The sequence below is a fragment of the Notolepis coatsorum genome (assembly GCF_963971535.1).
Source record: "Notolepis coatsorum genome assembly, chromosome: 9".
In the NCBI taxonomy this organism is placed as follows: Eukaryota; Metazoa; Chordata; class Actinopteri; order Aulopiformes; family Paralepididae; genus Notolepis; species Notolepis coatsorum.
Window position 1 is genome coordinate 56489242 of NC_140173.1, and position 22963 is coordinate 56512204.

Genomic DNA, 22963 nt, shown 5'->3' on the forward strand with positions numbered 1-22963 from the left:
GACCAGCCAGAAAACTGAGAAACTACGCAGTTTTAAATAGGAAATTGGCCATAATACAATTATTAGACACACCTACACACCCACCGAACTTGACCAATTAGGAAGTGACCTGCCTTTATTGAAACATGCCAAGTTTAGAAGAGTATAAATATGCTTCAATACTTTAACCTGTTAGGATTTTGGTTGTTGAACTTGTGTGAAATAAACTATTTCTCTTCCTATTCATCTGATCTGCCCGGCGTCTCTCTCTCTCTTCAGCCCTGATCATGTATACTTTATAAGTCATAGAAGTTAACTACTAGTGTGAGAAATCAAAGTAATTGGCTACTACAGTAATTCCTCCAAATTGACTTATTTATGTTGCTTTCTTTGTTTTCTTCATCAAGCTTGGTCTCTGTCTTTGCTTGTTCTCACTCCACTATGGTTTCTTGCTCTGCTCCACTTGCTCTGCTGCTTGCTCTGCTGCCCATGTGTAGCACTTGTGTCACCTACTTGTAACAGCTGTTCGCCACGGGCACAGTTCTAGGTACGAATGAGGAGAGGAGTAATATGCACAATTGAAGAATAGTGGACCAGAGACAGAATTATAACAATGACCGATTTATTATTAAATGCGCGCTAGCTAGACATACAGATGTAAAGTACTAAGTTGAAGTATCCCTTTTAGGTTATTTCTGTAACCTCTCTTTTCTGGAGGGTTACTTCAATAGCAAGTCCTAGATTGATTGGATCAACACATTAGGTTTGGTTCAGACGTCTCTGAGGTTATCTCTAGCTAAAAGCTAGGTTCAAGGTTGGATATTGGATGTATCCTTTTATCATCAGTAAACTCTATTTCAGTTTATCATTTCAATGGGTAAGTGTTTAAACATATTAATTTAAACCTTTAAATGTGCAGGGAACGCAAATACCTTACTAGGTGAAATGCTCCTTTAAACTCTTCCACAACAAAAGTACCAAATGGAATATTCTAGGTTATGGGAATGCAAATACCTCATTAGGTGAAATTACCATTTAAACCTTCTTTCTTTACAGGAGAACCATCAGTGATTCAACTATAATCAATGTCATCAATGGGTACACTAGAATCCCATTAACTCGTCCTCTTTACAAGAGAACATCAGTAGTTCAAATAACTTACTGGGTGTATTTACCCTTTAAGTCTCCCTTCTTGTAGGAGAATTATCAGTATTTTATCAGATTAAATCAAACCAAATACAAAATACAATATCAAAATAACAAAAGGTGAACAGGGTCGAAGCCCTTGGAATGTCCTTGTGTTCAGGTCAGTTCAATCCGTGGAAGTTCTTATGATTCAAGTTCAATCAGTTCAATCCTACCGGACTGTTGAGGTAACAGGAGTTGGGAAACAGGGGTATTCAATCAGGCTGGCATTAGCCTTGAGCTATATCAGAGGTTCAGTGGGTTGGCTCGCCATCTTGCATCGTCCGGCACACCGCCTCGTCCCCTCGTGGGCACACGTGGTGATGAGTGGTCTGGACCCCTGGAACTGCTCCCAGGGTGGAACGGGGTGCTATAAAAACCTGGCCTGCTTGTGAGCAGGCATTCAGAAAATAAAAGCTATTTACCATCTTTTATCGCTTCATCATCTTTTCATTGCTTTCAGAATGAATAATCAATCAGGCTACTTTTAGCTATGCTAAGCTAAAGTAGGCTGTCTCATCCCAGCACGTGGGATCATATGCCACATGCTAATTTAGGCTAAAGTGCGCTAGCATATGGAACATTCCCCACGTTCATATGAAACTCTCAAAAACATTCAAAATGTATATAGACCTTGTTCTTATCGTACAGCATATCAATACAATTATAAGTACTTCTGAAATGGTTCCTTCCTAGTTTTCATTTAACCAAATTGAGCTTGGGCAGTTCGTGTATAACTCAGAAGGAAGCTACATTAACGTTATTAGCTTGTAGCATTAAGCTAACCATTTTTGCACTCGACAATTGAATAGCACAATTTTGATTGAAACTCACCAAAACCGCAGGCTACAGCTACTTTACTGCAACGCTTCTTCGGTTTTGCAACTGGGGGAATCTTTTATAACTGTTTGATAACTGGTTTTATCATGCTATCTCATCTCGTTATCTAGCTCTGTTCAACTGCGTGTTGAATCTCCGGGGATTGTGTCTGCATCTGCGCAGTAGCAAGACTCACCTGCTGTAAAGCAAGGCGTGGCTGTCGTGACATCTATCTCACTCACGTCATCTCACGTCATGACGCAAATTAAAGGGCAATGCTGTAATTCAAAGGACTTGGTACCCAATAATATTAACTACTTATGTTCCTACATAATAGCCTTAACTATTTATGTTCTTATTCAATGGCATTAACTATTTATGTTCTTATAACTTAAATAGTTATGAATCTGAAACCTGGGTTACACATGCTCTGCTGCTTGCTCTTCTGCCCATGCTGCAATCAACTCAGCTGAGTCCTATATGGCAATTAGACTGCCTGCCTTAAAGGGGCAGTGCCAATAGGCTACTCTGCTACACACTTCCCCCCTTGAGAAGATCCCCCTTGGAGGTGTGATCCCTGTGTGCGCATCAATCCAGGAAACCGAAGAACTCTTCATCATCAGAGTCATCCTGAAGGATGTCCAAGATGGTTTGCCTTTCTTGGAGTTCCAACTCCTCAGCACTGGGTTAAAAGGGTTTGAGGTTGCAGACGTGGACTGTCCTTACATCTTCACCAGTGTCTTCCAAGCAGACTTGGTAGTTCAAGGGTCCAAGTTGAGTAACAACATGATAAGGACCTTTCCATCTTTGAGCCAGCTTGGCTGTGAACTTGTCTTTAGCACTGGACTGTGGAAAGTTTCTCACCCATACTCTGTCCTTTGACTTAAAACAAACATCACATCTGGTTTTGTTGTAGTTCCTCAATTGCCTTTGACGTGCTTTCTTGCTACTTTCCTCTACCGTAGCTTGGAGCTGTTTCAACTGATCGATGACATCATAAGCAGGGGCATCTGGGGAAAGAGTCTTGTATTTCAGAAGTTTATCCATTGGGCTTTGGAGTTTCCTTCCAAGCTGCAACTCTGCAGGTGTCACTCCAGTGGTCTCATGCACTGCAGAATTAAGAGCAAATCTGAATTCTGGCAAGTATTGATCCCACTTGTTGTAGTGGCCCTCCACATATGAGGATATCATACATTTCAATGTACGATTTACCCGCTCCGTCATGTTAGTCTGGGGATGATAGGCTGTGGTTAACTTAGGAGTCACATTCCATTGTTTACAGAGCTTTTTGAAAAGAGAAGATACCAGAGGTGGGACCAAGTCATTGTTTTGCAAGTCTCAAGTCAGTCGCAAGTCTTGGTACTCAAGTCCCGAGTCAAGTCCCAAGTCAAGACAGGCAAGTCCCAAGTCGAGTCCGAAGTCAAGACTGACAAGTCCCAAGTCGAGTCCCAAGTCCTAACCTTTAAGTTTCGAGTCCTAAACAAGTCATAATACGCGTTTCACCAAAAAGTTTCATTATCAACTTGTTGGCAAAACATAATCTAATTTCTATAAATGTAATAATATTCAGAATCAGTCTTACAACTAGATACAATTGGGCAAGAGCTGCTTGAAAACCAGTTCAGGAGTATATTGAGAAAAAAAATAATAAGGATCACCATATCCATTTTAAAGGTAGGATAACAATAACCAACATATTGTCTTCCCACTTGGACCAATCATTTATTTAACGTCTGCCTGCCCTGTATATACAGTCTAATGAGTCTATGGCACATGATCCATAATAGCAGACCTTGGTTCAACTAACTAGTCTACCTTAACCCTTTATCAATTTTGGGGTATACAAAATCTGTACTGAAATGACGAGGCATCTCTGCATTTCATATATTAGGTAGTTTATTAGGTATTAGAATTAGGTAGGGCCTAATTCGTGTGCGAGTTCTCTCTCTCTTGGATAAAATAACAAACTCAGCAAGGCCAACGGCTTCTCTGTTACAGTGGGTGACAATATTGTCACAAGGAAAGATGAAATTACCTACCTGGGTTCCATCCTGTGACAAAATGGCAACCAATGTAATAAAAAAAAAGTCAACCAACTAACTCGATTCTTATACCGGATCTCCTCACTGGTAAACAAGAATACCTTGAAGACTAACAGGAGCACTCATTCAAGGGTACTACGACTATGCTTGTACCTCATGGTACCAAAGCACCTCAAAGGCACTAAAAACAAGATTACAAACATCACAAAACAAACTGGTCAGACTACTGCTTGACCTTACCCCTGCCCATTTTGACAACCTAGGATGGCTTAGAGTACAGAGTACATCAACTTGCAATGGGCCTGGTCTACAAGATACACTACCACCATGTACATGTCGAAATACTTCCCAAAGGTCAGTGAATTCCAGGACCACAACACCAGAGGGAGTTCCACAAATCATGTTCAACCCAGATTCGTCTCAAACAAGGGACTAAACACGTTTCGCAATTATGCCACAACAATGTGGAACGCCCACAGCTGTAAAATAATGTAAATCCCTACCCTCCTTCAAAACCGCTCTCAAATAGCACCTACGGGTGGCTGCAATTAAAAACTGGCCCCTGTAAATGTCCAACCCCCCCCCCCCACCCAACCCCCTCCAATGTAGTTTCTTCCCCTTCGAATGTAGTATATATTTCTGTTTCTTATGATCTATGTCTCTTATACAGTACTGTATACTTGTATGTCATAAATGTCTTGATAAAACAGTACTGTATAGCTGTATGTCATAAGTGTCATGATGAATTGAAAATGGGGGACCCTGATGTAAACAAGATGAAAGTCTTTCTCTGGCCTGCATCCCCTTAACAATTGTGTGTATTGAGCTGTACTGTATTGTACCCATTCTGCAATCTTACAATTTTCAATCAATAAATTGTTTTAAGGAGCAGCATTAATGTTAGGCTTTCATCAAGCTAGACATTGCTGATTGTTTATAAACCAAGTTACATACCGTTATTTATGCAGCTTCAAATGTAGTTGGAAGTTGTTGCGTCTCCATCTGTGATTTTCTGCAATTCGTTTTTTGTTGACCACCACATAGTTTTTATAAGCAAACGAAGCAATATTTGGTATAATTTCCCACTGGATCCGTTGTTCTTAACGTTGAATGAATGAATGAATGAAAACTTTATTAACAGATTGCAGAATGGGTACAGTACAGTACAGCTCAATACATACAATTGTTAAGGGGATGCAGACCAGAGAAAGACTTTCATCTTGTTTACATCAGGGTCCCCCATTTTCAATTCATCGTAACTTACTTCTTCTCTGGCGCAAATTGATTGGATGCTGTCGGATTGTTTCAAACAAAGTGGGCAGAAGATATGATCTTTGAGCCAAGACACAAATTACATTTAACTAAAACGATCTTTTCTTTGGCTCGACAAAAGAGAAATTGACTTGTGACAATATCCATCTGTAAAAACGCGACTAGTGGGGGCTGCCATGACCATACGGTCAAATAGTAAACACCCCACAGCACAGCGTGTCTCCGCGAGTAGGGTCCAGCTGCAGCGCCAGATAATCCTCTCAAGGGGCAAGCCTGTGGCAGCCACGAACCTACTACTTTCTATATAGCAGCTGGGAGGTGCGCTGTTTTAAGTGAGCGACAAGCGTGTGTTATTGGATTGATTGATTGAACATCCGAGCTGCTTCTTTTTTTTTTTAAACTTTGACCAGTCAGCTGGTTCTTTTAGCGTTTATCGCTTTTTCTGGTCAAGCATGACCGACAGAAACAGGTTGAATGGGGTATAGATCGGGGGAAAGACACTCTGAGAAAATACGGCGAGTCCGGGAGTCGAACTCGTGTACCCCAGATCCGTGACGCGCACGGTTGTCCCCGACGCCGAAATAGCGTCCGAGGTACGCGGTGAGCTACTGGAGCTCCCCCCGAGCTGCTTCTATAGAAAGAAGGTTCGTGGCTGCCACAGGATTGCCCAGTGAGAGGATTCTCCGGCGCTGCAGCTGGACCCTATTGGTCTCAGACCGGAGAGGAGAACTGCGCTGCAGCTCACTACCAATCTACATAAAAATAACGCAGTAACTAACGAACCATTCAGTATTTAATATAACTTATCTTTGGGCATGGGGGACGCCAAGGTATCAAGTCTTCTCAAGTCAAAAGGCTCAAGTCCAAGTGAAGTCACAAGTCATTGGTATTAAAGTCAAAGTCGAAGTCAAAGTCTTTTTTGATTTGGTCAAGTCAAGTCCAAAGTCATCAAATTCGTGACTCGAGTCTGACTCGAGTCCAAGTCATGTGACTCGAGTCCACACCTCTGGAAGATACAAACTGTGATCCCCTGTCTGAGAGTATGTAATCTGGTACACCCCATCTTGTAAAGATTTCTCTTCTGAGGACACAAGCAATTGCCTGGGCTGTTGCTGCTCGTAAAGGAAATAATTCGACCCATCGTGTGTAGTAATCCACAAATACCAAGAGGTATTCATTCTGTTGTGGACTGCGTGGCATAGGACCCATTAAGTCCACACCTAACATCTCATTGGGGCCTTTAACTGTGTGCTGTTGCATCTTACCAGCAGGTTTCCTGTTGTCTGCTTTCAGACTCTGGCATTTGATACAGCGTTTGACGAACTGGCCCACATCTGTCCACATTCTAGGCCAAAAAGCTACTTCATGAAGTCGTTTGTAGGTCTTGAATATCCCAACATGGCCACTTAGAGGGTTGTCATGATAGTTTTGGAGTATCTGTTGATTTCATCTCTGGAATGTAGATGCGATAATGGAACCGCTTGTCTGACATTTGTGTTTTATGGTAGAGTTTGTCCTCCAGGACAACATAACTTGGTTCCACCGTAGCATCCCCTTCTGCTAGAGCTTTGACGATTCTTTCGATCTTGGGGTCTTTGAGTGCAAGTGATACAGGGAGACTTACAGCATCCTTTTTGCTCGAGTACAGGTGGTATCCTGCACAGGTGGAAATCCTGGAGAGAGCATCTGGAAACCTTTTTTGTTTGTTCTGCTGAAATGCCTTTTCTGGGACTCTCGCCATGCCTGGCTGAAATGGATAGACAATGGAGGGATTGGACTTGAAACCATATTCTCTGTCAGCCACATTGATCTGTAACTTGCTAAGGGAAACGAAATCAAGGCCAAGGATGACACCATAAGCCAGGGCTTGTGGAGAGAGTATGGCTGCTGGTAGACTGAACACCTGTCCCTCTAGATCAATTGAAAGGTCTATTCATCCAAGTGGGTTTGCTGCATCACCATTAGCAAGATACAATGGACCATCCGTCCATGGTATGAGGTCTTCTTTTGTCTTACCTAATTCCACCCAGAGATATTCATGGTGAGGGTGTAACTTGCACCTGTATCTACTATGGCCTTTCCACGCCATGTACCAATGGAAATAGGCACAACCAGTTGCTGTGGGACAGACGGAGGACTGGGAGAACGGTTCTTTATCTTTACTGCTGATACAGAACTGTTACTAGGTTGACCGCTGTATTTATTAGGATAAGGATGCTGCTTGTTTTGCTGGTGGTTGATGGGTCTTCTGGGGTTGGCAGGTGAGTGATAGCTTAAACAAGAACCAGGAGGGTGCTGTTCTTTACATCTCCAGCATAACACTGGAGGCTTGTCTGCTGGTTGAACAGGAATGTTGCCTTTGGGATTGGTTGGAGCATTACTTCTGCCAGCATCTTGATTATATTCCAACTGTTGCTCATGATCTCTTTCAAATTGGTGACCAAGGCGTACTAGCTCTTCAAAATTGTTAACTCGACCTCGGAGTTGGCTGGCAAGATGTGGTTTGATATTTTTCAAAATCATCTCGACTATGCTTGCTTCAGTCAAAGAGGAGTTCCACCTCTTACATAGTGCTCTATAGGAGAAGGCAAAATCTCTGACACGTTCTGCCAGCTTATCCTCGTAATCTTCAGCTAGAAATGCAGACAGAAAAGCAGATTCAAACTGGCTCCATGAATATACATATGACCTGGCGATCTCCCACCAGTCACATGCTGTTCCATGTAACACAGTTCTGAGGGTTGCAAGAAGATCAGAATCGGACAATGACTGTAGAGCCAGGAAGTCATGACACTTAGATAGGTAGTTTAGGGGGTCTGGATCATCATTAGGCCTTCCATATGTTGGGAATGTCAGCTTGATATGATCACTTTTTGTGATGGCCGTGGTAGTGGTTAAAGTCGTTGTGGGAGGTGTATGTTGTTGACATACCTGAGTAGGAGATAGTGAGGGAAGAGTGGAAGGCCTTTGGATTATAAGTGATTCAAGTTTCTCTTCCAAGTAGGTTATTTTCTGTTCCTGCTCATCAGTCTGTTTCTTCATCTCTGTTCTCATATCTTCCAGGTTGGTGTACAGTTTGTTAAGTTGTGCATTACTGCAATCAACAGCTTTGTGCAAATTGGCAATGCCTTCTTGTGTGGTTTTTTTAGAAGCTTGGATTTCCTGTTGTACTTCAACTTGGAGCTGCTCCACCATGAAGCGGATCTCTGAAACAAAGGACAGTTCTGAGTTTTTCACTTCCACTGATATGACATTTTTTACTGCTTTCACAATGTTATCCATTTCAGTTTCCACCTTCTCTTTGTTGGAGGTGATGTCTGATTTGAGATTGCAGTAATTAGCATGCAATTGGTCAGACAGGGCTTTACTCTGTACAATGGATTGCATTTGATTTTCCTTCATACATTTTGTAAGCTCTCTCAATACTTTGCCTTGTTTCTCCATTGCTTCATTTATTTTCACCCAATTGTCCTGGGTTGACAGCGAGTTGACTCAACTTTCTTGCAGGAGTTGCAATTGCCCCTGGTAGTTCACACTGGGACACAGGTTCAGAAGTGGAGGAAGGTGTGGGGGAATGTCTGGCCTCCCCTGGCACAGTGAAGGACTATACAGTTGGGAGAATATGGGCTTCATCTCCCCATGTTAGAGACCGTGTAGGGGTATAGAGGGGATTACCTTGTGGCAGGTAAAGGGTTTGCACATGGCTTCCATGTGTTCCTGTAGGATGATGAGTTGGAGTTTGGAAGTAGGTTTGAATGTGGCAAACACAATAATCAGAATAATCAAAACCTTATCACAATCTAAGTTTACCTCCAATGATCGAAGGGTTGGTGGTTCGAATCCCGCTCAAGCCCATGTCCATCCCACTGCCGTTGTGTCCTTGGGCAAGACACTTAACCTACTTGCCTCGTATGAATGTGTATGCATGTGAATGAATGTTGGTGGTGGTCGGAGGGGCCGTAGGCGTTGATTATTCGCCACGCTTCCGTGAGTCTGCCTCAGGGCAGCTCTGGCTGCAATTGTAGCTTACCACCACCGGTATGACTGTGTATGAACGAATAATGGACTCTGTGAAGCGCTCTGAGTCAGAGCAACAGTCAGTCAGAGAAGAGCGCTATATAAATCCAATCCATTATTATTATTATTACCTTTAAATTAAAGTTACACCTCTATAGCAGGTTTGAGTACACTTACAACATTAAACTGACAGTATATCGGCCCCACGTTGGGCGCCACATCTGTAGCGGTGGTCAGCAGTGGCGGCCGGTGGGTGCTTCGCCACTAGGGGCGCTATACCAAACATTTTGCATGTACATGTACAGTACCACGCAACAGACTCATGGCAAGACGTGAGCGATTCGACTCACGCTCACGGCAATGAATCGGCTCGTATGAACGAGTCGCTCAGCTGTTACTACAACAACACACAACCAGTCAAATAAAGTATAGTCTAGACTCTAATTCACAACTTGAGCCGTACTGTATTGTACCCATTCTGCAATCTGTTAATAAAGTTCTCATTCATTCATTCATTCAAACATAGACGATATTGAACAAGCCATAATCCACGTATTTTCAATCCGAGAGAGCTGCAGTAGTTAAATCAATGAGCCATCGACACAGTCAGTGTGGTAACATTATTATTGCATCCAAGATTGATACACGGCTGGCTAGGCAGTTGGTAGTCATAGTCTTGTGTTATAAAATAAATAAAACAGTACTGCTCCTAAAAAAAACTATTTACAAACGTTAACGTTAACCACAGAGAGAGAGAGAGAGAGAGAGAGAGAGAGAGAGAGAGAGAGAGAGAGAGAGAGAGAGAGAGAGAGAGAGAGAGAGACTCACTGTTTAGTTGACACGTCCAGGGCTTGCCTTGATAAAGTGTATAATCCACTGTTGATGTACAGTATTCCAGACCACTGTCCACTGTGTCCAGACTGCATCCGCCATATAGCTTGTTAGCCAAGTGTTAGCTTGTTAGCAGTTGGTCACACAACACAAGTACTTCATTCCTTTGTCCATTTCCGAATTCAAACTACCTGGCGTTCTATCGCCATGCTCTAAGACAAACTCTAACCTTAACCAACTTTGAAAGAGTGCCTAAGCTTAACAGTCTAAAGAACTTGCAGTCACGGCACGCTCAGCTGCATGCATCTCACAACAACACAAATCTCTACCACCAACGGAGGACCAACCTAGGAATAACCTAGAATTGGAACATTAGAAATTGGATTCGGCCAATCAGAGATCGTCTCTGTGAAATTCTGCTACGGAAAAAAATACTGGCGTCGGCCAATCAGAGAGCGTCTCCGCGAAATGCGGCGCTACAGAAATTCTTGACGCTACTGGCTAGACCGCTTCAAATCGCGCCCGGATTCCAACATAATAGTCATATTTCAACGCACAACGCGTTATGCACTGATTGGCTGTGACGGATACAGCGATCAAACTGTGACGCACACTCAGAGCGCTATCGTGTCTAGCCCGGGCCGAGAAATACGAAAAAAAAAAAAAAAAAAAAAAAACGTGATGTCACTTCCTGCTCAGGAAAACGAGTGTTTTTTTATTTGAGATAATAACGTTATATTGTGCATTGGAAATACAAACATACTTAAAATGAGTAAATATTATTCATTTTAAACATGTTTATATTATTTATAGGGCTATAAAACAAAAAACAAAAAGATACTTTTTCTTGTTCTACTCTCATATAACCAGGCAGGGCCTGAAGGGGGGGCGGCGCCCTTGCGCCCCTAGTGGCAGAGCCGCCACTGGTGGTCAGCCCAATATAATCAAAGTGTAAATGTTACAGTGGTGCATTGGGCGCCAGACAGGCTAAAACCTGTCAATAAATTAAATAAGCAAAATTAAAGCTTACTTTCATTACCGGCTAGCTCCAGGTAACCTCCACTACAAAAAACAACATGTGATAAGGTTTGAAATATTGAAATAAGAGGCAGGCAAACAGTATTCAGGGAAATAATATATACTGTATTCAAAATAATCAAGTGCAAAACAGATACATAGAATACAAGGGGTAATGACAGTGGCGGCTCTGCCACTAGGGGCGCAAGGGCGCCGACCCACCTGCTGCCAGCTGCTGTTAAATCACAGAAGAAGAAAATAAAACCTTTTAGTTGTATCCGTCACAGCCAATCAGTGCATAACGCGTTGTGCGTTGAAATATGACTATTATGTTGGAATCCGGGCGCGATTTGAAGCGGTCTAGCCAGTAGCGTCAAGAATTTCTGTAGCCGCATTTCGCGGAGACGCTCTCTGATTGGCCGACGCCAGTATTTTTTTCCGTAGCAGAATTTCACAGAGACGATCTCTGATTGGCCGAATCCAATTTCTAATGTTCCAATTCTAGCTTATTCCGGCTAGGTTGGTTCCTAGGTTGGTCGGCTAGGTTGTTTGTCTTAGAGCGTGCCGTGACTGCAAGTTCTTTAGACTGTTAAGCTTAGGCACTCTTTCAAAGTTGGTTAAGGTTAGAGTTTGTCTTAGAGCATGGCGATAGAACGCCAGGTAGTTTGCAGTCTGTTCGAGCGGAAATGGACAAAGGAATGAAGTACTTGTGACTGTTGTGTGGTGCTGCTAACAAGCTAACACTTGGCTAACAAGCTATATGGCGGATGCAGTCTGGACACAGTGGACAGTGGTCTATCAACAGTGGATTATACACTTTATCAAGGCAAGCCCTGGACGTGTCAACTAAACAGTGAGTCTCTCTCTCTCTCGCTCTCTCTCTCTCTCTCTCTCTCTCTCTCTCTTTCTCTCTCTCTCTCTCTGTGGTTAACGTTAACGTTTGTAAATAGTTTTTTTAGGAGCAGTACTGTTAGGCTACTGCTGGCCATTCATGAAGCGAGACATTGCTGATTGTTTATTTATTTTATAACACAAGACTATGACTACCAACTGCCTAGCCAGCCGTGTATCAATCTTGGATGCAATAATAACGTTACCACACTGACTGTGTCGATGGCTCATTGATTTAACTACTGCAGCTCTCTCGGATTGAAAATACGTGGATTATGGCTTGTTCAATATCGTCTATGTTTGAATGAATGAATGAATGAGAACTTTATTAACAGATTGCAGAATGGGTACAATACAGTACGGCTCAATACACACAATTGTTAAGGGGATGCAGACCAGAGAAAGACGTTTGTCTTGTTTACATCAGGGTCCCAGATTTTCGATTCATATCGATAGTTTAATAGCTAGCCTTGGCTCGTTTAACAATATGCAAAATATGTGTACAGCCCTGTACTCATACTGAAGTTATTCTTGGTATATAATAGGTCTGATTGTGTAACGAATCGATTCCACGTCGCGCTGTGTGTGAGAGAGAGAAGGAGAGAGGGAGAGATCTGCCTGTGTTTGGAGACGGGGCGAGTTTTGTTTCTAACTTTTCTATTTATATATTGTGTTTCAAGTTGTGAATTAGAGTCTAGACTATACTTTATTTGACTGGTTGTGTGTTGTTGTAGTAACAGCTGAGCGACTCGTTCATAAGAGCTGATTCATTGCCGTGAGCGTGAGTCGAATCGCTCACGTCTTGCCATGAGTCTGTTGCGTGGTACTGTACATGTTTGCAAAATGTTTGGTATAGCGCCCCTAGTGGCGAAGCACCCACCGGCCGCCACTGGGTAATGAGTAAAATAAATAAACAGTCCAGATCGGGGATTGGGTGTGTGTTTGTGTGTGTGTGTGTGTGTGTGTGTGTGTGTGTGTGTGTGTGTGTGTGTGTGTGTGTGTGTGTGTGTGTGTGTGTAGCAGGCTGTGGTAGGCCGAAGTGGTGGCTGAGGAGAGCTTGGGGGTTGGAGGAGGGAGCTGGGAGAACAGGGACAATGGAGAAGGGGTAATGAGTAAAATAAATAAACAGTCCAGATCGGGGATTGGGTGTGTGTTTGTGTGTGTGTGTGTGTGAGTGTCAAAGTGCAATGTGGTCAAGTCGGGGTTGTTTGGGGTTTTGAAGACAGGTGACAGTTCAGTGAAGTAGTGAAATGAAAATGACTGTGTGATAACTTATCCGTCTGTTTCACTGGTGCCTACTCTCCACTGGTGTCTTGGAACCTCTGATCGGCCATATCCTGGGCCACTGGATCCTTGAGAACTCCATTTTGTAATTCCTCCTAATTGACTTATTTATGTTGCTTTCTTTGTTTTCTTCATCAAGCTTGGTCTCTGTCTTTGCTTGTTCTCACTCCACTCTGGTTTCTTGCTCTGCTCCACTTGATCTGCTGCTTGCTCTGCTGCCCATGCTCTGGTGCTTGCTCTGCTGCCCATGCTGCAATCAACTCAGCTGAGTCCTATATGGCAATTAGACTGCCTGCCTTAAAGGGGCAGTGCCAATAGGCTACTCTGCTACAATAGAAAGGGCCTTTAGCAGAGTATTGTGGTGGATTATATTGTTTACACTGCCTATTTTAACTTTTCTAGTGTACTATAATTGTTTTGCCTGTATTTATGTCTTCTACTATTACTATTACCATGCCCATACCTGTACCCCCCCCCCCCCCTCCCCCATGCTGCTCCCCCAAGGGGATCAATAAAGGAATGTCTTATCTTAAAGTCAACATTTAGATGGTCAAAAGAAATTGTGGGTCAGGGCTTTAAGTAAAGTGCTATCCTTTTTCATCCCCTGCCACAGCTCCTTAACGCAGATAAAACTGAGATGCTAGTCGTTAAATCAGAGACGTCTGTTTGAGGACATCTCCCTCAAATTTGATACTTGTCTCTCATGTCTCTCAGAGCTCCACCATAAAAAAACAGAAAAAGAAAAAAAAAAAAAAAAAAAAAACCTCTGGAATAATTTTTGATCCCTCCCTCTCATTTAATGCACATATAAAAAATGTCACCAAAATTGCCTTCTTCCATCTCCGTAATATCGAAAAAATTTGCCGTATTTTAACTTTGGCCGACCCTAATTCACAGCTGAAACCCTAATCCATGTATTTGTCTCATCATGTTAACATGTTTAGATTACTGTAATGTGCTTTTTTCAGGTCTACCTACTGTAACTATCATCAAAAACCTTCAACTTGTGCTGCGCGGATACTAACTAAAACTAGAACATTTAAAACCTGTTCCGCTCGACGGGGTCGGTACCGACCCTTTTTGACATTATTATCATATAGGCATATTTTTATGAGTGATGAAAATAATTTGTGATTTTAAAATCAACCGTTTTCAAGTATTAACATCACTACTATGTCACAAATGCATGTAGAATGTAAAACGTTAGGTTGGCAATAGTTTAGCAATAGGTTAAAAGTGTACTTATATCATTTTAAGTTTTCTATTTGCGATCGTCTATTATATATTTTTTTTTTTTTTGGTCTTTTTCCCCCTCCATTTTTCCTCCGATTTTTCTCCCATCCCAATGTTAGTCGTATGCCAATTCCCCAGTCCCTTCCTGGTCGCTGCGCTTTACCCCCCACAGTCAGATCATTTGGGAGAGTGGAGGCTACCACGTGCTTCCTCCGACACACGTCCAGCCAATCACCGCTTCTTTTCACCTGGCAGCGCGGATTCTCATTGAGAGGGCGTAGCGTGTGGGAGGACCACACTATCCCCCTCACGTCCAATCCGCGCTTAGCAGGCGCCCCGACCGAACTGTAGGAGTCGCTGTTTACAACGACCCGGACCCACCCCGCCAGCTTCTCCCACCCTCTGATACAGCCAATTGTATCAGTGCAGACGGCCAGCCAAGCTGGTGACAACCCCGGAGCTGTGAGCTGGATTCGAACAGGCGAACCAAGCTCACAGCTCCGGGGCTGGTGACGAACGCAATCTCCGCTCGACCACCTAACCGCCAACTGCGATCGTCTATTCTGACCCGGAACCGGAAATGGAAATGTTGAACCATCGGAATTGTAATTTCTTTGCAGCCATTTTAGAGGAGATCGCTATAGCTATCTGCCAGCGTTGAAATTTCTCCGATCTACACTTCCTGGCACATACTATGGTGGTTCAAAGTTCAGCGTTCTGAATGAATCATATCAATAATTGTTATGATTCGCGATAATAAGCTACAAAAGGTAACGTTTTTGACAAATATTGAAACGCAGTCAGTTTCTCCACACTATTGTTATCATGTAGGAATAATTAGATCTGAAATTAGTTACAAAATGGTTATACTGTGGGGGAAATAAAATAGTACAGTCGATTACAGTAAATATCAGTATCTGTTATTATGCAAGCCTGGTGATACTATATCCAAATTGAACTCGGCCATTTGAAAGATACTATATGTATATATATAAATGTGCGAATTGGCTATAATAAGGTAATGTATAAGCATATATTCTATATTCTATAATAATATTTCAAATTGCATTGGTCCGAATGGGAGAATTCCGTACTGTATATACAGAACCTTCAGTTTGATCATCTTCCATTTACTAATTTCCTTAGATCTTTTGTACACATGATCTCAAGAGGGTACTGAATGAGCTCAGTGGCAGTTTTTTAAGTTTGGTCATTATTATCATGGTTTTATTCACTGTCAAAGATGAAAAGAAAAATCATAATTCATATTTTCCTTTGTTTCATCACAATTTAAGCAAGCCTAGTAATAGACACAATATTTCTGACACTGAGAATACATTCATTGAGGTCCATAGATGTTCCTAGATACCAATAATATGCAAATAGCCCTTGTAGAAGTGGAGCAATATTCCATTTACCTAGGTATACATTTTATGCAGATTTTCACCTGGGGTGGAACAGGTTTTTAATCATATCACAATAATTCTGTCCTCCCTACACTGGCTTCCCATCCAGGCCAGATCTGACTTTAAAGTGCTGCTCCTCACTTACAAAATTCTAAAGGGGCTTGCACCGGTCTATCTATTAGCCGATCTCATTATACAATACTCACCCGCTCGTGCTCTTCGTTCACAAAATGTGGGTCTCCTATAGATTCCTATGGTAAAAAATAAATCCGCTGGCCATGCACAGAGCCTTTACCTACCGCGCTCCCTACCTGTCGAATAAATTACCCGCCATCATCAGGGGCGCCTGTCGAAGTTTTTAAATCTTTGCTTACCCATATTTTCTCTCCCTCTTTCAGCCTACCCTGATCTCACCTAATCAGGGATAGACCCTTAGTTTAATCTGGTTTGTTCAATTAGGATGTCTGTTTATTTGCTGAGAGATGCTCTACCTCAAGCTGGTTCTGACCACCACTGGCGCTATGGTTCTGCTTCATGCCATCTTCAGTCTGCCCTACAACGTCTAACCATGCCCGCGCTCTACTTCAACCTGTTCTGAGTGATTCTCCTGGCCCTGAGCCATCTTATTGTATCTCATCCTGTATACCAGCGCTTGTAGTCATATGCCTCCTTGTTCTTAGTTCTATTTATTACTTTAATTTCATAATTCTTTTATATACCTTGATTCTATTGCTACTATGTATGCATATATGCTTATTACATGTATTTATTGCTCCTATGTCTGCCCAGTAGCTCTCTAACCCCTGTCCCTGTCTCCCTGTCTCTCTGGTCCCGCCACGTTGGGCCTGTTAAGGTGGTGTGATGGTCAAGGTGGTGTGATCTTCCCTGCGCCGTTCTTGATGTGGCTAACAGCATCGACAGCAGAGGCTATTCTTTCGCACACCGGTATTGTGATTTTCTTCTTGACTTGTACAAGAAGACTTGTACAGCCCATGGGGGCTATTCCATGTGATCTCGGGCTCTACAAATAGATTTGATTTGATTTGTGAGTGTTGGAATAAGGTAAGGAAGCAGCCCCAAGTAGACATCACGGGACTACAGTGTTGGATCGATTGGCACTCGGGAAGATTGATCTAGAGTGCATTAAGGAGGTTGATCACTGGTAATCCACAGTCATCCCCCAAGCGGGCCACATCTTTAAATCCTTAATTAAACCCCCAATTAGACATTGCTGGACAATAAATGCACGGTGGGTATAGCTGCATCCACTAAATCTAACTTTACTCGTCCACTGCATTGTGTGTTTGCAGTCATACATACTTTACTCTCCATGCTCATATAACCTCTCACATTGTTGGATAATAAACATTCAATCTTAGTTGACCTACAGTATCCACCGCATTCCATGTTTGCAGTCAAACACACGCTCCATCCTTAACACATCTGATCACTGAACACTGTTAAACAGCATGCTAGGGAACTGGAGATTGCCCTGGTAAACTACATACAGGACGCATAGAAAGTGGATATATGAGAGATTGTGCAAAAATCTGAAAAAAGAAAAAGAAAAGACCGTATAAGCAGGGAATTCCTTTAGGCCCTACTAATTGGGAGGGAAATTGCTCTTTCCGCCATCAATAATACATGGGCTCCTATTTGTTATTACTGACAAGACACATTCTGATTGGATAAATAATCACACATTTTATTTTAAGCCCCATAGGATTTGGCAGCATCACATTCATGGGAATATATTGTCTAATCAAGTACTGTATATGGAATATATAGTATAGTCTATTGACGTAATGAGTCTATGTAACATTTACATCTCTGGGTTTTTTGGTAGATAAAGAGCTGCTTTTCATAGCAGTATTAATTACAGTATTAATGCATAATTAATTACAGCTTAGACCCACAGCTCCGAGTCCTGATTGAAGCCTGGCTATCGATCCAACAGCAGTTAGTAGAGATGTGGTTATATGAGAGCAGCCCCATTGTAGAGCTTCACTCAATTGAAAATGACCCGAAACCGAACTGAATAGCTTTTTGTGGCCTCAAAATAAAGCCCAAAATGTTGCTAATAACTTGTGAGAAATTCGGCCTGACCTGTCCCGGGCCCATAGGGTCCAGTTTGGTGCCATCAGGTTTGGGCATAAACGCTTGACATTGACAGGGCTCTCTACCCTATAGCTGTCACAGCTCAAACAACGAGTGGTGATTAGAGTTAGTATCACACACTCCCCTCTAAACTAAACTCTCGACTCACACTCCGAAATATGACGGGTAAAGAAGGCTTTTCTTAAGTTACACTGCTGGCTAGTAGTAGTCATACTGTCTCTATTTATATAATACACTCTGTACATATATTTTATTAGCACTATACTCAGTAGTACTAACTTGTATATTTTATACCCAGTTTAACCACCTGTGCATTGTATATTGCTGTTGCACTTTACTGGTATACATTTGCACTCTGGTTAGATGTCGTTGTACTGTACTTGTGCTGTATAATGTAGCGACCCTGGGATTTGGGTCGGTTGGTCAGCCGAGCTATCACTCTGCACTAGTGGTCTGCAAGGGCCTTGAAATAAAGCCTGAGCCTTGCCCGAGCCCGTGAACTTCAGGCCCTGCCCGAAAATAAGCCCGACTGTAAATAATATTTTAAGCCCTAGCCCGCGTGAAAACCAGAAAAAAATTATTATTATTAAAATATAATTTTTTTTTGTATTTGTTTTAAATATTCTAAACACTTTATATATTAACTTAATAAATAAACAAAAACGAAAATGTCCAATAGGTCTGCCTAAATAACGCATATCACGCTGAAAACTAAGAAGCATTTACATAGCCTGTTTCGCTCTTATTAGAATGCCGTCTCTCCCAGTGCTCGCTTATAGACTGACTCACACATCAGCCTCGTAAAACGTATTGAAGGCTATAGAATCTTCTTTGAAACACACACACACACAACACACAATAGCCTACTCAGTCACTATACAAACGCACAACAAAACAGGTAGCGACCCAGCAAATAATAAACATCACTCACCACGACGTCAGCAACGCGGACATACATCCCAAGAACAAATTAAAACGTTTGCCAACTGGCTATATTCCAACACAACCAATCGAGTTGAACTTGTCCCCTGAGTTCTCCCTGCGCGCTGCGGTAATTACATCCAAATGTTTCTCTGGCGCAAAAGAGAAAACGAATCTTAAGGAAAACGAAGGTTATCCCAGTGGCGGCTCGCCACCGGGGGCGCTAGGGCGCCGCCCCACCTGTTAAATCAGAGAAGAAGAAAAAAAAACTTTTTTGTTTTTTGTTTTATAGCCCTATAAATAATATAAACATGTTTAAAATGAATAATATTTACTCATTTTAAGTATGTTTGTGTTTCCAATGCACAATATAACGTTAATATATAAAATAAAAAATACTCGTTTTCCTGAACAGGAAGTGACTCACTTTTTTTATTTTTTTTTATTTCCCAGCCCGGGCTAGACGCAATAGCGCTCTGAGTGCGCGTCACTGTTTGATCGCTGTATCCGTCGCAGCCAATCAGTGCGTAACGCGTTGTGCGTTGAAATATGACTATTATGTTGGAATCCGGGCGCGATTTGAAGCGGTCTAGGCAGCAGCGTCAAGAATTTCCGTAGCCGCATTTCGCGGAGACGCTCTCTGATTGGCCGACGTCAGTTTTTTTTTCCGTAGCAGTATTTCGCGGAGACAATCTCTGATTGGCCGAATCCACTTTTTATGTTCCAATTCTAGCTTATTCTAGCTTGGTGGTAGAGATAGTTGTGTTGTTGTGACTTGTGAGATGCAGCTATTTTTCTTAGAGCGTGACTGCAAGTTCTTTCGACGGTTAAGCTTAGGAACTCTTTCAAAGTTGGTTAAGGTTAGAGTTTGTCTTAGAGCATGGCGATAGAACGCCAGGTAGTTTGCAGTCTGTTCGACGCGGAAATGGACAAAGAAATCAAGTACTGTCTTGTTGTTGTGTGGTGCTAACAGCTAACAAGCTATGGCGGATGCAGTCTGGACAGTGGACAGTGGTCTGGATATACATCATCAACAGCGGATTATACACTTTATCAAGCCCACCACGTTTCAATTAAACAAAGTGAGTTAATTCTCTCTCTCTCTCTCTCTTAGCCAACTCAGCTAACTTTAGCTGCTGTTAGACACTCAGCTAATGCTTAACTAACGCTCTCTCTCTCTCTCTCTCTCTCTCTCTCTCTTCTGTTGTGCTGCACCCGCCGTGGTCTCTCTCTCCATCTCTCTCTCTCTCTCTCTCTCTCTCTCTCTCTCTCTCTCTCTCTCTCTCTCTCTCTCTCTCTCCGGGCCCGGCCGAGCCTGAATTATTTATAAAAAAAAAAGCCCTACCCCAGCCCGAAACCCGCCGGGCCGGGCCGGGCCCCGTCGGGCCTGGGCAAGGTTGCAGTGCACTACTCTGCACTCCACCATTCCGGGGCTGGCGGCGACGCTATTGGTCGCGCGAGCCACGGGTTGACAGAGTCGAGGGGGCAGGGGCTGACCTGGGGAAGGTATAAGAGGGTGTGGCACCCAGGGTGCACTCTCTTGAGGCATGGGAAGCTATAGGGATGAGCAGTGATGGGCAAGCTACTTGGAAAATGTAGTAAGCTACACTACAAGTTACTCTCGATTAAATATAGCTCAACTACAATGGAAGCTATCCCCAGAGAAATGTAGCAAGCTACACTACAAGAACATGGCAAAAATTATACAAAGACCCATCGGCCATGATTACAACAGGTACAATCATCTCCAAAATCTTTCCGGTATCACGCTCAGCCAGACAGGGTTGCCCTCTTAGTCCCGGACTATTCGATCTATCATTAGAGCCTTTAGCACAATATATAAGACAATCCCAATCCATAGAACCAATCGTAATCAAGGGCACACAACATAAAATTTGTTTATATGCGGACGACGTAATACTGTTCATGCAAAACCCCAACACCACATTGCCTCATCTGCTCAAGTTGATTGAGAACTTTGGTGATTTATCGGGATTTAAGATAAATTGGCCGAAGTCGGCTTTCCTTCCACTTAACACCCCTGCAAAAAAAGATATAACCCTCCCAGGAGAGATACCTATGGTAAAACATTTTAGATGCTTGGGAGTGGAAATATTCCCCACCATAAGACAAACGGTGAAGCACAATTACACAAAAATCCAAAACAAAATCAAAGACGACCTTGATAGGTGGGCAAAACTTAAAAACTCAGTACAGGCACGGATATCAATAGTTAAGATGGACGTACTACCTAGAATCAACTTCTTCAGTTCAATGCTACCGTTACCCCCTCCAGAGGGTTACTGGAAAAGATTACACTCCTCCACATACAAATTTATTTGGAATAACAAACCACCACGTATAAAAAGATCCACCGCACAGAGAAATAAAGCAGACGGTGGCATGGCATTTCCAGATTTTTTCCACTATTTTAAGGCGTACACATTAAGACCATTGACAACATGGTTTGATCCCCAAGCATTAGTATCCTGGAGAAAATTAGAAGAAAACATAGTAGCCCCACATAGACTGAAGGACATAGCATACACTAAACTACCAATCAAGCACTGTGAACGGAAATTTGGCCCCATAATTACTCATGCGATCCGGATATGGCGTGAAACACAAAAAAAATATCCTAACCCACATAAATGGCACAATCATACTCCCTTATTCAATAACAATGCACTATTTTTTTTTTTTTTTTTTTGGTCTTTTTCCCCCTCCATTTTCCTCCGATTTTCTCCCATCCCAATGTTAGTCGTATGCCAATTCCCAGTCCCTTCCTGGTCGCTGCGCACTTACCCCCCACAGCAGTAGGAGTTAGATCATTTTGTGTACTGTACTGTGTAGGGACTGTCCTGCTCCACTAGGGGCAGGCTTTTCTCATTCACTAGGCTGGGGGCGGGGCTGGCTTTTCTAATTCACAGGAGCGATCTTTTCTACTCTACGTTGGCTTTGAGAGTTGTGAATGAATGAATGAATGAAAACTTTATTTAACAGATTGCAGAATGGGTACAATACAGTACGGCTCAATACATACAATTGTTAAGGGGATGCAGACCTGAGAAAGACGTTTGTCTTGTTTCCATCAGGGTCCCCCATTTTCAATTCATATAGACATTTATGACATACACAACATACATGACATTTATGGCATAGGGTATTAGGGACATATAGGTATTTAGTACTGATACATTTGTAAATTGTGACATAACCGGTATTCAAATATACAGTACTGTTACCCCTAGATCCTGACAGAGTATATACATATGATGGGGAGGGGACTGTACATTAGGAGGGGGTGGGTGGGTGGGTGGGAGAGAAATATACATACGGCGGGGAGGGAATATATACATGTTTGATTGATTGAATTGATTGAAAACTTTATTAACAGATTGCAGAATGGGTACAGTACAGTACATAGATGTAGCAGTAGGCCTACTGTCTATCTGTATGTCATGTATGTAAACAAGACGAAAGTCTTTCTCTGGTCTGCATCCCCTTAACAATTGTGTGTATTGAGCTGTACTGTATTGTACCCATTCTGCAATCTGTTAATAAAGTTTTCAATCAATCAATCAAAACAGCTCAATACATACAATTGTTAAGGGGATGCAGACCAGAGAAAGACGTTTGTCTTGTTTACATCAGGGTCCCCCATTTTCAATTCATCATACTGTGCAGGACAGTGATGCAACAGTAGCAGGACAGTGGATCACAGTGATGTACTGTAGCAGGACAGTGATGTAGCAGGAGTCAGGACATTGGATCACAGTGATGTACTGTAGCAGGACAGTGATGTAGCAGGAGTCAGGACATTGGATCACAGTGATGTGATCATTTTGTGTAGTGTACTGTGTAGGGACTGTCCTGCTCCACTAGGGGCAGGCTTTTCTCATTCACTAGGCTGGGGGCGGGGCTTGCTTTTCAATTCACAGGAGCGAT